Consider the following 16,019-nt stretch of genomic DNA (forward strand, 5'->3'; position numbering starts at 1 on the left):
ATGTTCAATATTAGACTGGAAAGATTGGTTCCCATGGCTTAGTCTGCAACGTAACTCACTTGCCAAGGTTTCAGTTCAGAATGATGTAAGCTGTAGATGATGCCAAGTTAAAGCTCTCTCTTTCTGAAAGTTCTTAAACTCTCTGCAAGCCATTTGTTTGTCAGCAAATTTCCATATGACGAATGGTGAAAGAAAAAAAATCCCAAACATGGCAGAGTACCATCAAAGATAAATCCAGGATCAATTCCTATAACTGCTAAGTACTGGGGAGGGGGGGTTCCCCCCTTTGCTGGCCTAGGGGACCGTTTGCACACAGCAAAAATAAATTCAGGAAAAGTTCAAGGTTTGCAGGAATGTCTGCCAGAGTCCAGCATCGTGCCTTCATTCTATCATGGGACCCCTCCTTCAACCTCCTGTCCCCTGTACCATGAGATACAAAGGCCTTTGACTCAATGGGGTCCCTTAAGGTTAGGCAGAGGTCCATCTGGCTCTTTTGAAACCCGAGCGTTGTACGGGCTTGCTGGTGACAGGCTACTGGTTCAGCTGGCCAAGCCATCAGGGATGGTGGCAGGAGGCGGAGCAGAGCTGCGGGCGGGCGGGTGGGGCAGCCATGCTCACCTGCCTGGGCTGGAAGATGGCGGAGCAGCCCAGGCTGCCCCCGGTCAAGTTGGCCTTGAGTAAGGGTGCCTTCCTTTGCCCCACCCCCACCCCCACCCCCTAGTGCCTCTGCTTGCGCTTTTACCCAGATAAGGCTGCACCCTGGGGTGCTCCAGGCTGGTGTGCAGGTTGAGCTTGGGAGGAAAAGGCCGACTCCCCCCCAAAATGGCCTTTTCCCACAGGGGTCCAACCCCACTGTTTTTCCATGGGTTTATCTCCTCTTTTAGCAGCCCCGATGAACTGGGACAGGAACCGAAGGTGGATCGAGGCCTGCAGTCCCACCCATTGCCTTTCGCTTTAGGCAGGAGCCCTGTGGCCCACAGCAAGGACTTCCTCGTGAGTCATTATGCATCGGGTGCATTTCTCTGGAAGGCCTCCAGCATTGAAGTGCTGACTGCCTCCTGAGGTTGTTTCCATTGTCGTACTACTTTAACAATTTTTCCTGATATTCAACCGAAATCCGGCTTCCTTTTGCTTGAGCCCATCGTTGCGTCTCCTGCCCTCTGGGATGATGGAGAACAGATTTTGCCTCTCCTCTGTAGGACCGCCTAGCGAGACTTTGAAGAGTGCTCTCCTATCTCCCCTTCAATCTTCTTTTCTTCAATTCTTTCAGCCTTTCCTCATAAGTCTCTGTTTCCAGCCCCCTGAGCATTCTTGTTCCCCTCCTCTGAACTTGCTCCATCATCATCATAACATCTTTTCCCCTGGAACATGTGGGTAAATATTTGCCTTCTGGGGGAGTACTCGACCACTGAGAAATGGGGCTGCGGTCCACCAAAGATCAAACCAGAAAAAAAGATAAAAAATATTTAATATGCTACTGCACTACGTTTTATGAGGTACAAATGTCTTCCAAAGATAAAAAAAATACTAAGACTCAGAAATAAACCGCCTAGATACGTTGATCCCAAGGTGGTTGTTAACGGCTAATGCCTTTGAAATTATTCCCCTGGAGCAAAGTATTTTTTTCAAAGTTCTTTTGGTAATACATTTTATAGCTCACTCAGCAGGACCCTTGCCTAGTATTGAGGAATTAATTTAGGCCATCATACGAGTTTGGTGAACAACCCTTTCATAGTTAACAAATACGTAGCGAAAAGAAATTATTATCAACTCATTATTAACTTGTATTCTGCTTCCTATCACTGAAACGTTTATTGCATTTGGTTTCCATTTATTTACTGTATTTATTTACCCATCTGTCTGACAGATGACAAAAGAACACCTCTAGTGAGTGAGTCCGTGATATGCTGGGAAGTTGGAACCGACTTTGAGTGAACTCCAAAAGTGCTTTCAAAGTAAGTGAGACCTGGAAAAACTGTCTTCGCCAGTTCCACTCCCTGGCTAGGCAGGGATTCAAACCTGTTCTCCAAAACCTTTGTTTATTTGTTTGTTTCACTTGTAAACCATGCTCCCATCTAGCACCATGCTACGACTCTGGATAGTTCCAACAGAATATAGCAACACAGAACAAGAGCCAATACAACCCCCAACCCCCTCAGAAACATTAGAAGACACACCGCCACACACGCCACACCTAAGACGGCAACACCAGGAAAGGAAAACACATAACGTACAACCAACAGTTATAGAGGGAGGAAATCCTGAAAGACTTCTCTAGAAAGCAATGTTTTAAAATGCTTCCTGAATATCAGGGGGGAAGGGGGTTGGTGGACCGCCACCAGTAAAGCACTCCGTAGCCAGGCGGCTACCAACATCCTAGGTTGACATCTTCCACTGCTGAACAGCTCTTGCCTTCTCTGTGTGTGTTCTGTGCCACCAAGTTGAAACCTATACAGTGGGGTCTTGACTTGAGAACTTAATCCGTATTGTAAGGCGGTTCTCAAGTCAAAAAGTTTGCAGGTTAAATCTGCATTTCCCATAGGAATGCATTGAAAACCATTTGATCTGTATCTGCTCTTTTCCGTCCATAGAAACTAATGGGAAGCTGCTATTCCGCCTTCAACCGCTAGAGGGGGATATTTTTTCTTTTTTTCCCCTTAGGTTCAGGAAACTAGGAGGAAGGCAGGGAACAGTTTGCAAAGCACTTTAGAAATCTTTTTTTTCAACGAAGCCAATTTTAAATCATGTTTTAAAGCATGTCGTGCTGATTTTTTCAGCACAAAGACACACAGGCAGGCCTTTTAGGTGCTGAGCAAGCCTCCCCAAGTCTCTTCAGAGCCAGCCCATCAGGTGAAAGGCGGGGAGAGGAGGGTGCAGGAGCAGGGAAAATCACAAAATGGCTGCCAGGCTCCCTTCTGGGTGTCGGCTTTTAGCTGTTTCCTGCTCTTCTTCCTGCTGTTTGGGGGATACCAAGGCCTGGTAAGTGACTTTCTTTTATTTATTTTTAAGTTTCTGACCCTTTTTTCCCCTCCAGAAGCCTCTAAGGGGAGGGAGGGGGCACTTTTTTTCCTGTATGTAACTCGAGGGAAGTTCATATGTTGAGTTCTTATTTCCCCTATAGGGCGCGTTCGTAAGTTGAATTGTTCGCAAGTAGGGTCGTTCGTAAGTCGAGACCCCACTGTAACTACAGACGGCAGCCCAACAGGCTGGGGAGCACATTATGGCCAACACAAGGTGCATGCTCTCTGGTCCTCCTAGGAAATCAACCTACACCTCAACCATCTAGAGATGATAGCTGTCATAAAGGCACTTCGGGCTTTTCTTCCCATGGTGCAGGGTCGTGGTGTTCAGGTGATAACGGACAACACCACGACCATGTACTATATCAACAAACAAGGAGGGACTCGCTCACAATCTCTACTTTATCTTGCCGTTCATCTTTGGGAGTGGTGCTACCTACATCATGTATTCCTGGTAGCCATACATGTATCAACAACAGAGAATGCACTGGCAGACCATCTCAGCCGTTTCCCACATCAAACACACGAGTGGGAGCTCAACACCCGAGTGTTCCACAAACTTTGTTACCTTTGGGGAACTCCCACTGTGGACATCTTCGCGTCTCATCTCAATGCCAAGTTCATCACGTATGCATCCAGAGCGGGGCTGGGCAAGGACTCTCTGGGGGATGCATTCATGACACAGTGGAATCAAGGCCTTCTATATATCTTTCCTCCTCTTCCTCTAATACAGAGGGCTCTCGTGAAGCTTCGTTACTCACTGGCGGAAGCAATCTTCTTGCAATTTCTTGCTACTTGTCTATACTCTTCCTTTGTGATCTGGCGTTTCTTCCACTTTCTATATGTGTCCTTTTCCTTTTTTGCTGTTTTCAGGCCCCCTCAGAGTTTTTTGTCCACACAGGAAAGTGACTGTAATGTGTTTCTGTCTGCAGCTGAGAGATCACCACATGTGAGCGACAGTGGCAGGAAATAATCCAAGAAACAGCTGCTCAGGGAGAACGAGCAGAGCAGCCAGGGAATCTTGTTGGCTCTTCCACGGGCAAGCACAGGGACCACAGAGTGCTCCTGAAATGCTCCTTTTCTGTGCTGGAAGCTAAAGCTGGCCACGGAAAAACTCTGCTCACATCTTCCCCCTCCCTATCGCTTGACTCAAACTCTTGTCTTTTAGGGATCCATTTTGGAATATATTGAAGATACTGTATACTTGTTTAGTGCTTTTTAAACTATCCAGATAAATGAACGATACAAAATAGGGCAGTGAAACACAAAATGAATTGGTCAGGATTAAAGTGATTTGTACCAAATCAGTTCTGGAACAAACCCAAATTGGCCGAAGTGATTAAGATTTCAACAGTAAGGAGAGGAAACTCAAGGCAATGCATGTCCAAAACGGACATATAAGAGGACTCCAGAGTGTTGTGGGGTGTGTGTGTGTCTGAAGGCCAGAGGCAGGCTGGAGGAAGCAACAGCAGCAGCATGGCAGAGATTGCAGCCCCAGCGTCGGCCATCTGTCCGAATCTTGTCAGTATTAAACAAAAAAGGCAAAGCCTTTGCTGAAGATCCCCAGGTTGCTGTAGGTGGCAAATGAACCGGGCTAGTTTTTTAAGAGAATTGCACCATGAGAACCTTAAGAGACACGACCAAACAGTTTCACGGTGTGATCACGTGGTAAACAGATCACACGATCTGAGCCACGTCGGTCGCAGTCTGATGTGATGTATTGCTTAACAACCAAACCATGTCCAAGGAAGAGCGCTCTAGGTTGAACCTCGTCTGTGCCCAGGTGGGACCTTTTTGGTCCAGTGGCAGGACTACTACTTTTAGGGGCAACACAACAGCCTCGTTGTTCACCATTGGTGTTCTTACTGAATTAAGCCAGTGAAAATTTTGATTTTTGAAATTCTCGAATGCCTTTACAAACTGGACGGAGGCTACGTAAAATGCATGTGGAGACCGTCAACCTGCCAGATTAATCTCCTACAGAAGAAACCCCTTTCTTGTTGGAGGGCAGACGAATAAGGTTTCTAATTGTTGATATACACGTAACCCACGTAAATGTGAACTCGGCTTGCATTTCATAGGATTATTTTAAGGAATGTGCTTCCTTGTTTCTACTTAAAACTTAAACTCCTTTTGAAAAGTGCCTTCCGTTAATCCCAAACGTACATTGCACCAAAGCAAATCCTATCTTTCAGATTGAATTGCTATTAATGCCTCCCAGCAGTATTTTCCATTAACATATGTGGAATTACTGTGATTCAATTCACAGCCTACAGAGGAAAGATTAATAGAGAGCTTTGGAAAACTCATCTGGTTCCTTCCTTGGGGGGCGGGCGGGGGGCGGGGCAGGGAAGTATTTCAATGTAATGGTTTCCTATATTGATCGAATGTGGGTGAGTGGGTGGGAAAATTAAACTCTCGTTTCAGACCTTGGTTGCAACAAGAGATATGAGGGTATCTTATCTGTGTCTTGTTCGCACCCTGTTTGTCAAGACAAGACATGGGAAGGCAACCTGCTGCAAACTGTCCAGCCCCCACAGGAGTTCTCACCTCCAGTGTGGGAAAACAGGAAAGAATTGCAGGGATGGCGTTAAAAAGGCCAATGCGGAGAAGGAGCCAAGATGAGCAAGGTGGGATTCAGGTACACATTGCTCAGGTATGAGTATAGCCAAAGGGAGAGAAAATAAATAGTGGCTCAGCTATTTGGTATGGATGGAAAATTGGTAACCAATGACAAAGGAATGGCAGAAGTGCCCAATTCTTACTTTAGCTTGTTTTTTTCTATGGCTATGCCCCCCCCCCCATTCCAGGCAAATGGGAAGTGCAAGTGGGGGGGAGGACAGGACTGCAGCTGGAGATGGATAAACCAATAGTCAAGGGATACCTTACCACCTTAAACGAGTTCAAATCTCCAGAGCTGGATGAACTGCATCCAAGAGAACTGAAGGAACTAGCCGATGAACTCTCAGAACCGCCACCCATTCTTTTCTGGAAATCATGGGAAACGGGAGAGGTGCCAGAGGATGGGAGGAGGGCCAACGTTGTCCTGATCTTCAAAAAGGTGAGGTACCTGGTTGAAGAGGTTGGGAGTTCGATTCCCCCAATGGGCCTCCCAGGAGAAGAACGACCCTGGCAGGCTTTGGGGAAGTTGCGCAGGCCCAGAAAAGTCTCCAGAAAAAGGAAATGGGGAACCACTTCTGTCTATTCTCTGCCTGGAAAACCCCACAAAAGTAATACTGTACTGTGAGTCAGAATTAACTTGAGGGCACATGATGATGATGGCCAGTGACACCAATTCATTTCTGGATTGTTTCCCTGTGCCACCCCCACCTCCAAAGAGAGGATATCAAGTTTTGTCACAAATCGGTTTCCTGTTTGCAAGAGTCTGGTGGTCCCAGGATGGAAAACCCATGTCAGAATTGACTTGATGACACATGATGATGATGATGATGATGATGATGATGATGATGATGATGATGATGATGATGATGTTTGAATAAAGTGTTCAAATAACCACATCATACTCCCAAGACTGATAAATGTAGAACTGGTTCCTCACCAAAGACATTATCATTTCTTCAATGCTGTCTGTCTGAAACCATTACCTGGAAATCTCACAGTCACAATAACTCACAAGCTCAACCTCATAACAACAAGCAGAAGCTTCTAGTATCTTATCCTCTCCGCTCTCCTTTTGGCCAACTCTTACTTTCCTCAAGGAGGACCTACCTTAGCTCCTCAAAACCCGTGGAGGACCAAACGGCATAGATGTCTCTGGAAGGCCGTAGACTCACAGACGTACAGAGTCCCAAGAATGCCGGATAAAAAATAAAATAAAATAGAAAAGAATTCCAACCCCTCACCAGAGCAGGGTGGATAGCAAAAATGCCTAACAACACATCTTCAATTGGTTCTTTTCTGTGGGTTCAATCTCCTAAACGTCCCCCTTCACTGCAGTGGCTTACCAGCTTCTTGCTCACTCTTTGCATGGTTTCTACGGGTCAGAAAAGGGCTGAGTGACGAGCGAGGCCACGACCCGGTAAATATCATGAAGGCTGAAACGGACTGTGATCACCCTCCAACCTTCTGTCTGTGCTTTAACGTTAACCGGCTAATAGAACCATTGTGTTACTTGGGGGGGGGGGGGGCGGGAAAGGGATCACCTTCCCAGCACTGTGTCCACTTTCTGCCTCTTTGCCCATGTGGAAGGAGGACTAAAAGACGTGGCTCCTAATGACGACATCTAAAGGAGAGAGAGGGGTGAAATGGGTCATTGCGGTGTGGCCAAGACCTCCACAAAGCACCTGCCCCTTAGATTCCCCTGGCCGGGCGGGGGGGAAGAGAAGAGAAGTGTTTCATCGTCCACCCCGGGAGACTTCCCAGAGGTGCCAAGGACCCTATAAACCAAAGTCAAAGCCGGAAACAAATGCCCATCATTTCAAAAGCATTTCCAGTTTTGTGGCCAAAAAAAGGGGGTGTGGGGTGTGGGGAATGACACTTTGCTTCTCCCATCATGGCCAAGTTGTCCAACTCGATGGAGTTCCTGCGCCAGCGTTGCCTTGCTCAAGAGTGGACTTTGTTAATGGTGGCAAGAGGAAATCTGCAGCAAATCTAGAGCTAACCAGATTAATTGCAGCCTTACATGTAAAATGGTTATCAACGCATACCAGAGTGCCATCCACCAGCAGATTAATCTGCCCATGTTTTGCCCACACCCAGTGGGGCTTGTGGAGCAGCATGGGTTCTACCTGCTTTGACTGGTGTGGGTTGATGCTGCTCTTCCAGACAAGAAACATGGCCCTCGCCAGATCAAAGTATTGCACCCAGGGTTGCTGGCAAGTCTTTGGGTCCAAGCCCCAAGTGCCTGCCTGGGGAATTCTGGGAGTTGTAGTCCCCAAAAGCCCTGGCAAGTTCCCCCTGCCCCGGCCACTCCACTCCCCTTCCTTCTTGGATGTCCCGGTGGCAGCAACATCCTCTGTTGCTACCCACCTCCATGCTGGCCCCGTTGCTGCTGCTCCCCGCAATGGCCGAGCAGGAATCACCATCTGTGTGTGTTTGTGGGTGAGTGTGTGCCAGCAACAGCATCCCTCCCAAACTGTGGCAGCGTGCATGCATCTGGGTGCAGGGCCCTTGCTCAAGGCCTAGGAGGGGCTCCAGAGCAGGGGTGGGGGGCGCAACCGTGGCAGTATGCCCCTCTGTGTCCTTCCCAAAACCTCCCCTACAAGTACTGCTTATTGATTGCCGGGAAGGAGGGAGAGAGAAGGAGGGTGCGTGGGCTACAGACTGGACAATGCGACTCGAGGAAAACAGGTCAGAGTCACAAGTTAAGTCTGAGTCTTCAAACAAACAAAAACTGGGTTAAGTCCGAGTCGAGTCCGCCGATGCAACTTAAGTTGGACTCGACAGGGAGTCCCAAATCGCCCCAGGTCCCCATCCCAGGCGTCACTCCTCTGGGATGACTTCTGAGGAGAAGGCAGAAGCTTCGTCCCAAACAGAACGGTTGGAAGCCATGGCCGCAGTGGATGGCGATGGATGGTCACAGCCCCCACTGAGCAATGGGGAGACTACCACGAATCTCCCTTTGAGAGATGGGGTGGGCATTTGGGGGCTCCCTCTTTGCAACGAGGATACACATTTCATAAATTTCGTTGTTAAAGGAAACTATTTTAGGAGTGAAATTTGCAGATTTCCGTCCGTCCATCCAGAAGGTTCGGCTCTTATGCAGGGATGGGATCTTTGTGATTCTAAGCCTTCCAGTCACAGACGTTGCCTAGAATCTCCCGGGGAGGCGTCTGAGGCGAGGAGACTGAAAGCCTGAAGGCAGAAGTCACATCCTTCTGCTTCCACCGTCTCTGCTTCGTTCCACGGGTGCTCCAACGGGGAAGAAGACGGGAAGGCCCTTTGGTCGCACGGCTTAGAGTCCAAGGGAAAGGGGCCCTTATCCTTCCCACGGAGCAGCGGAGGGGCTCCTGGGAGGAGGTGTGTTGGGACTGAAGGGTTGCTCCTTTCTTCTTTCCCAGCCAGAGAACCACAGAATGAAGCAAAGCATGGCGGGAGAAAGACGCCTCTTTATGTTTGAGCTTCTCCACTCCCGGCCCCAGAAATCTGCTTGGGGGATTCTAGGCAACTTCCAAGACTGGAGGTCCTCGAATGAAGGAAATCTCATCCTTCCTCTTGAGTCTACCCTTGAATCCCTGCTTATTTAAGCCCACTGTAGTGGTGTACTAGCTGGGCTGCCTCCCACCATTTCTGATGGACTTTCTGACCTTAAGCAACGACATGGCCGAGAGCTTTGACGTTGTCCTTTCCAAGCCAGCAGTAGTTGTACAAGAGTCGTCCATCCTCACCTGAGAAGGAGGCACCACGAGATCTCACCTCTGTGCCCACAAGAAGACAAGGTATCTTCCTCTCAGTAACAGTCCTTCCATTCCAATATGGTTTATTTTGTACAAGGATAGTTGAGCCCTGGAAGCCCTGAAGAGGTTTGTTTGCAAATTCCTCAGTGCTTGCTCTGCAAGATGTGCATTTTGCTTCCCAAAGAAAACAGGGGAGAGTTTTGCGCAGAGACCTTTTGTGCAAATTGCAGAGACCTTGATAGGGAAAAACAAAACCAAACCAAACCAAACAAAAAACAAACCCAGTGCTTATGGCCTCATTCTGACACAAAGTGAGAAATCCCTCACGGAAATAATGCCTCATCCTGTTTAAGACAGCTTGAATTCATGAGAACAAGAAATTTAGCAACCATTTCTCCTATCCCTGAACTGTATCTGAGAGCCAGTAGGGCACGGTGCACTGAGTGTCAAACAAAGACTCGGGAAACTTGGGTTCAAATCCGTATTTGGCTGTGGCAACTCATGGGGAGGGGGTGTAAACGGCAAAACCATCCTATAAATACATCACATACCTGAAAACCTGATTAGGGGGCCTCATAAGCCAGAAGCAACCCTATGACACTTAACAAGGCACAAGCTATATCAATTCAATATATATATATATATATATATATATATATATATATATATATATATATATATATATATATGGCTTATGATGCCCCCTACGCCTATATAGAGTAGGGGCACAGCTAGGGGGCCAGAGCAGAATGGGATTTTTATGGGACCCCACCAGGAGGCACACATTTCTTCCACAGAGTGAAAAAGAAACACTGAATAAGGAAAGAAATGCAGTGCACAGAGGGGCTCGTTCATGAGCCCCCCACAAAGCAGCTGCTTTTGCTGGGTTCTTGCTGGGTGTCCCATAGCCCAGAATGGACACACGCGTGCACACGCACAGAAACACGCACAGGGGCTGGCCCTGAACCCACACAGATTTTGGACAGCAGCATCCTGTGGGGAAGAGTGTTCTCTAAACAGTCGGTGACGTGACCTTGGAAAATCTACCAACCCAGAGTCGCAAGATGAGACTTGAGACCCTCAAGGAAGCCCCAGGCTTGAGTTCGGAGGAGCCGAGCCATTGAGGGCAGGACCCTTCGGAGGTGGCTCGTTCATGGGGCCACCTCCATGAGTTGGAGGTGACTTGGCGGCAGGGAACAACAACAAGAATAACAATAGCGAGAAGGAAGCTCCCAATTCCACCATGTAACAATAAACCTTTGAGATACCGTCCACAGAACTTTGGATCACAACTTCTATATTTGGTTTCATGAAATATCACAGACAAATGTCTTCACCTACTATAAAGATAAACTTTTTTTAAAAAAAATGCTCCAGACAATTTTCTTTTTTTCAAGGAGAAGGGAAGAATCGGTGCCAAGCAACGATGCCCCATAATAACTCTGCAAGCGGTGGGTCCTTTCAGCTCATTTCTGGACAGTCCATGGCTACTAACAGTTTTTTTTTAAAGCCAGCAAAATGAACCAACGAAGAGGGGAAGAGGCAAAGGGGCCCAGTTGCTACAGCTTAAACTGACGGAGTAAAGCTATTTCCGGAGGCAATGAGCCCGTGCAAAGGATGTGGAGTGCAAGCCCTTGTCTACTCAGAAGTCAGATCTACGGAGTACAGCAAGACGTGCCCAGTAAACCGGGACCAAACTGCGGCCATGATGATGGATTAAGTCATGATCTGCCTGTTTTCCCGTCTCCTTTCCCCGTGGGAGGAGGTGCCCACAGCTCATGGTGGAGGAGAAAGCTCCAAACTGCTGCATACGCGGGACATGCACGCTGTACCACCTTTTTGTGTGGGATCCCTTTTCTTTTTCAAGTTGTCTTTTTATTTCGAGCTTGATTTGTAAAATCTCTTTGTTTAAAACTAATGTCGAAGAATAAAAATTAAAAATATACTGAATTATGAACTTGACATCCTGAGTGTTACAAAACCTGCACAGCTTAGTTGACCAGAAAGAGAGAGAGAGAGAGAGAGAGAGAGAGAGATGGATTTGGCTGCAAAATGCCCTATTTATGTCAAACAATTTTTAAAGCTGACTTGTTCTCCAGCCTCCTGCAGAAGGTTAAACCAGGGTGGGCTTGAATGACCTGAAGTAACAAGCTCCAAAACAAGGGTTGTAGATAAATAAATAATTGGGTTTTTGTGCAAGTCTCCCCTGAATGCAGCTGTGGGAAAAGGCTGCTTGCTTAACTCAAAAGGTGGCAAAACACTGCAGCAGAGCGAGTAAGGAAAACAAGGTCTTACCTTGGTGGGGGCATGGAGACAGAGGAGAAGGCAGCTGGGCTTAATCTGAAGGCACCTGAAGAGAGTTTTGGACCAAATCCTGACTGTAGTAATTGAAAGGGCCGCTGGAATTCAGGAAGAGATCCTGGTGGTACAGCTAAAAATAGAATTCAGATGGTCTTGAAAGAGCCGAAGCACTGCTATGGAATAAGAGAGGGTAAACTTAAAGGTACAGAAGAGCTTTTTGGAGGTAGAAAAGTAGAGAAACCTCTCTTCTTAAGCAGAAGGAGTGCAAGAGGGGTGAGTTCTGTACCACAAAGGGGAGGAAAGGCACCAGCCAGATACAAGGGGGGGAAAGCAACTCAGGAAGATGTGGCTGATGGGGTCCGCATGTCTTTCTCCCAACTGTTTCTTAATGATGGGATAGACTTTGTACCCCTTGGAGGTGGGGGGGGGAATCTAAGGTTGCACAATGTTTCCCAGGCTGACACAGGTGTTCTGATCTCTTCCAATCTCGGCAGACTCCTTGGTCCTCCAAACCATGCAGGCAAGGGGGAGGGAGGGAGGGGGCCGCCATTACAGGCTAATGGAAGAAGGGAGGGCAAGAAGTATGGGTTGCCCCAAAGCCGTTCCTCTGTTCCAGTCGGAATAACCCGGAGAGCCCCTGGGCTGAACCAGTGGCTGCTGAACGCCAGGTCCGTGAACAGCAAAGCAAAGGATGGACTGGACCTGTTTTGCATTACAGAGACCTTGTGGATGAAGCCACCGGGAGGGAGGGGTGCCGCTGTGCTACCCCCACCCCCACCCACCCCTCCCCTGGGCTCTTTGTCAAACACTAGGCAAGGCCTGGCTAGGCAAAGGCAGAGGGTGCACAGGGATTGGTCTGGATTCTTCTCCCCTTGCCAGGTGTCCCCTCCTGCCAGTGGCTGGGTTTGAGTCCGTGTATCGGAAGGTGGGCACCACGACCCCACCGTCCTTTTGTTGGTGTAAAGCGCACAAAGGTCCCCCGCCTGAGCGAACCAAGCCGGTCTTGGGGAAGGCCCTGGAGTCCCCCGGGGAACCTCCCACGTCCCTGTGGAGGCCGCCTCGTTAGGAGTGACTCAGGACTTGTGTCTTCCATGACAACAAAGGTTTTGTCTCAAGTGGCCTCCGGCCCCACTCTGGCTCCCATCACACTCTGAGGTGAGCCATAATTTGGGCGTGGAGGAACTCCGCTAGTTCCATGAACATGGGTGCACTGACGGGGTTTACACTGACTGGAACTCAGAACCTTTGCAAGGGGGTGGGGTGATTAAAATGGTCCGCCCCAGGAGGCTGGTGTATCTCAAGGGATGATTGATGGAGAATTTCCTGTTGCCTTGTTCTGTGAGTCTGTCAAAACCCAGGATGACTGGGTTGACCTGGGGACGTGGCCAGGGTGGTGGACACAATGACTCCGGAGGGTCTCCTCCCTCCCACAGAGTGGAGCCAAACAGGTCCCCTGGTTTATTTGGGAGCTGGAGTGGGACAGAGACCAGAGTGATGGCAGAGGCCATTTCAGTGCAGCCGAGACCGAAGATGAGGCAGAGCTCCTTGGAAGCCCTCCTTCCGTGAAGTGGCGGCACCAGAGACGCCTTTGTTGTCTGCTGCCACTGCCTCGAGTGGTCAAGAGCCACGGCCGGGGCCCACCACAAGTGAACGTGGTCCACTCATCAACCCCCTGTGAAGACTCTGCTCAACACTTGGTAGAGAAAATGGTTTGGCTCTGCTCTTGATTTGGACGCTGTCGTTGACATAGGTCCTGGGTGCAAAGTATTGGCCTTGGCTGGTTTTCATCTATAAAACCCTAAACCGTTTGGGTCCAGGCGATCTGAGCAGGTCCCAGATCCTTTCAGATCCTTCCCTTGATCCCACTGCCCCCACATATATTCTTAACTCAGATATAGGGGGAAATGGCTCTTTGGGTGGTCGCTCCAGACTGGGAAGCTTCCTCCCACCAGAGACCAGGATGCTCCCCTCCCTGTGGCCGAAGAAGCTTTCTTTCCAGGGAGGCATTTAAGATGGACGCTGCTTCTCAGAAAGTGATTTTAAAGGGGAAGCTGTCTTCCTATTTTTTTAAAAAAGAATGTATTTTCATATTATTTTAAGATATTTTATTTAGTTTTAATAATAAACAGTATTGTGATATGTTGTATTTATTTTAATCTATGTGTCATTTATATCATATCAAAGCCACCGTGGGTCTGTCTACAGTGAGAAAGGCTGGGTAGAAATTAACTAAATACATGCCTATTCAGAAAATGGAAATGTCCTAGAGACTATTTTGCAAATATACATTGGCTACTGGCGCATACAAAAGAATGTCAATAGAAGAGCAATCCACAGACGACAGCAAAGCCTTTGACTGTGTGGGTCATGAAACGCTATGGGTTGGTTGCTGTAAGAGAAGAGAAACGGGTGTGTCAACACTGGATGGTCCTGGTGCATAACCGATTCTCTGGACAAGAGGCTCCTGTTAGTATGGAAAATAGAACGGTTTCTCATAGGCAAAGGTGTCAGAAAAGAGTCTGTTCAGTCTGCCTACAGAACCCACCCTATGGAAAAGTAGATTAGATTCAGATGAAGGAGGAGTGAAAACTGGTGGAAGACGTATCAATCATGCAAGATGTTCTGATGACACCAACTTACTGGCAGTAAGCAGCAATGATGACTGGTGAAGACGGAGGAAGAAAGTACAGTTGAACATTAAGAAGAAAAATCACTGCTACAAAGGAACTAAATAACTTGCTTGTTGACAATGGAGAAATTGAAATTGTTCAAGATTTGTGTACCTGAAGTTCAATCACTAATCCAAAGGGAGACTTCGGACGAGAAAGAAGAAGACGGAGACTCGAAAAGGCAGCTAGGAAGGGACTAGAACAGGTCCTCAACTGTATAAAGACACTTCATGGAAGACCAAGGCCAAGATCATCCACCCAGTTGTATTCCCGATTACTTTCCGTGGATTCGTGAAACTAAACATAAAGAATCATGTTGTGTTGGAAGAGAGCTCTCTGGATATCATGGATTGCCAGAAAGACCAACAAGCGGACCTTACATTAGGTTATGTCTGAACCCGGCCTAGAAGCGAAAAGGACTGCATGGAACACATTGTGCTACGGCCACACCGTGAGAAGATGAAGACGCATTGGAAAAGGCAACGTTCCTGGGAAAAGCCTAAAGCAACGGGGGAAAGAGGAATGTCATGTCAGAGGAAGGTTGGGCCAACGAAGGAAGACACCACCTTGAGTGGCAAGAGCTGAGCAGAACTATGGGTAACAGAACGTTCTAGAGACCACGAACTCATAGGGTTGTCATAAGTTGGAAGGGAGTTGATGGCACAGGACCAGAGGTGGGTGCGAACCAGAAAAACCAATGAACCGGGCTGGTGAGCCACCCGTTCTGAGATCCCGTTTTGCTGGAGCAAAACAAAGTGCCAAAGGTTCTCCTCCTCGGCGCTTCGTTTTGCTTTGGCCAATTGGGCTGCCTCCCTGCCCCCGCTGCCTTCCCACCCACCTTCCCGCCTGTTGCATGGGAAGCGCAGAGAGAAACGGGTCAGTTTGGGGTGGCGCGGCAGGATTTCTAGGGACAGGGCTGGCTTGGGTCATCCTGGGTGGGTGGGAATTCGGCAGCTTTTCCGGCTTTTCTTGTTGTCCTATTGTAGCTGGCTGGCTGCCTCAGCCAAGCTCCCCTCGCTCTTGCTTTCACATGGGTTTCCATGGCCCCTTCCTCCTACCCTCCACTGACTCACTGTCTCCAAGGAGAGCCTCCCTCTGCCATCTCGGTGCTGTGGGCACAAGGCACGTGCCGTTCACCACGAGACCCCTTGCCAAGGCAGCTGCCGTGCCCTCTGGCGCCCTCCTGGAGTGATTGAGGCAGAACCTTTCAGGTCCAAAGGTGAGACTCCAGAGGTGTGGCAGGGCACCGCGGCAGGGACTGCGGGGGTGGGGGTGGTTTCCTGATTCTCTCCTTCCACCAGAAGGCTTTACTTGATCCGGGTGAGGAGCGGGAGCAGGCAAAGGGCACCAACCAGTAGCCAGGGAAGGCTGCTACTCACGGGGGTGGGGGTGGGGATGGACGGACACAGGAAGGTCTCGGAGGCAACACAGCCCAAGGAGGAGGGGGCTGCCTCTGGTCTTTTTTCACAGGAGGAGAACGTAAAAAGAGCCTCGTGGCGCAGTGGTTAAACTGCAGTACTGCAGCTAGAACTGTGCTCACGACCTGAGGTCCAATCCCAGGTAGCCGGCTCAAGGTTGACTCAGCCTTCTATCCTTCCGAGGTCGGTAAAATGAGTACCCAGCTTGCTGGGGGGGGGGGGGAGCAATATGTAGCCTGCATAATTAACTTGTAA

At 48.7% G+C, this 16,019-nt stretch overlaps 2 protein-coding genes across 3 annotated transcripts in view; both read right to left on the reverse strand.

Annotated features, from left to right (window-relative positions):
• The window catches only part of LOC144583991 (uncharacterized), a 484,560-nt gene that overhangs the window by 391,145 nt on the left and 77,396 nt on the right, over positions 1–16,019 (reverse strand). The window lies entirely within an intron of this gene.
• The window catches only part of LOC144583992 (uncharacterized), a 130,158-nt gene that overhangs the window by 66,590 nt on the left and 47,549 nt on the right, over positions 1–16,019 (reverse strand). The window contains exon 1 of one of the 2 annotated variants that reach the window (XR_013537965.1): positions 11,672–12,172. The exons of the other annotated variant lie outside the window; for it this stretch is intronic. The gene's annotated coding sequence lies outside the window, so the exon portion shown is untranslated. Of the gene's footprint in view, positions 1–11,671; positions 12,173–16,019 lie in introns of those variants that run through there. 2 annotated transcript variants of the gene reach the window in all.

The sequence above is a fragment of the Pogona vitticeps genome, chromosome 7 (assembly GCF_051106095.1).
Source record: "Pogona vitticeps strain Pit_001003342236 chromosome 7, PviZW2.1, whole genome shotgun sequence".
In the NCBI taxonomy this organism is placed as follows: domain Eukaryota; kingdom Metazoa; phylum Chordata; class Lepidosauria; order Squamata; family Agamidae; genus Pogona; species Pogona vitticeps.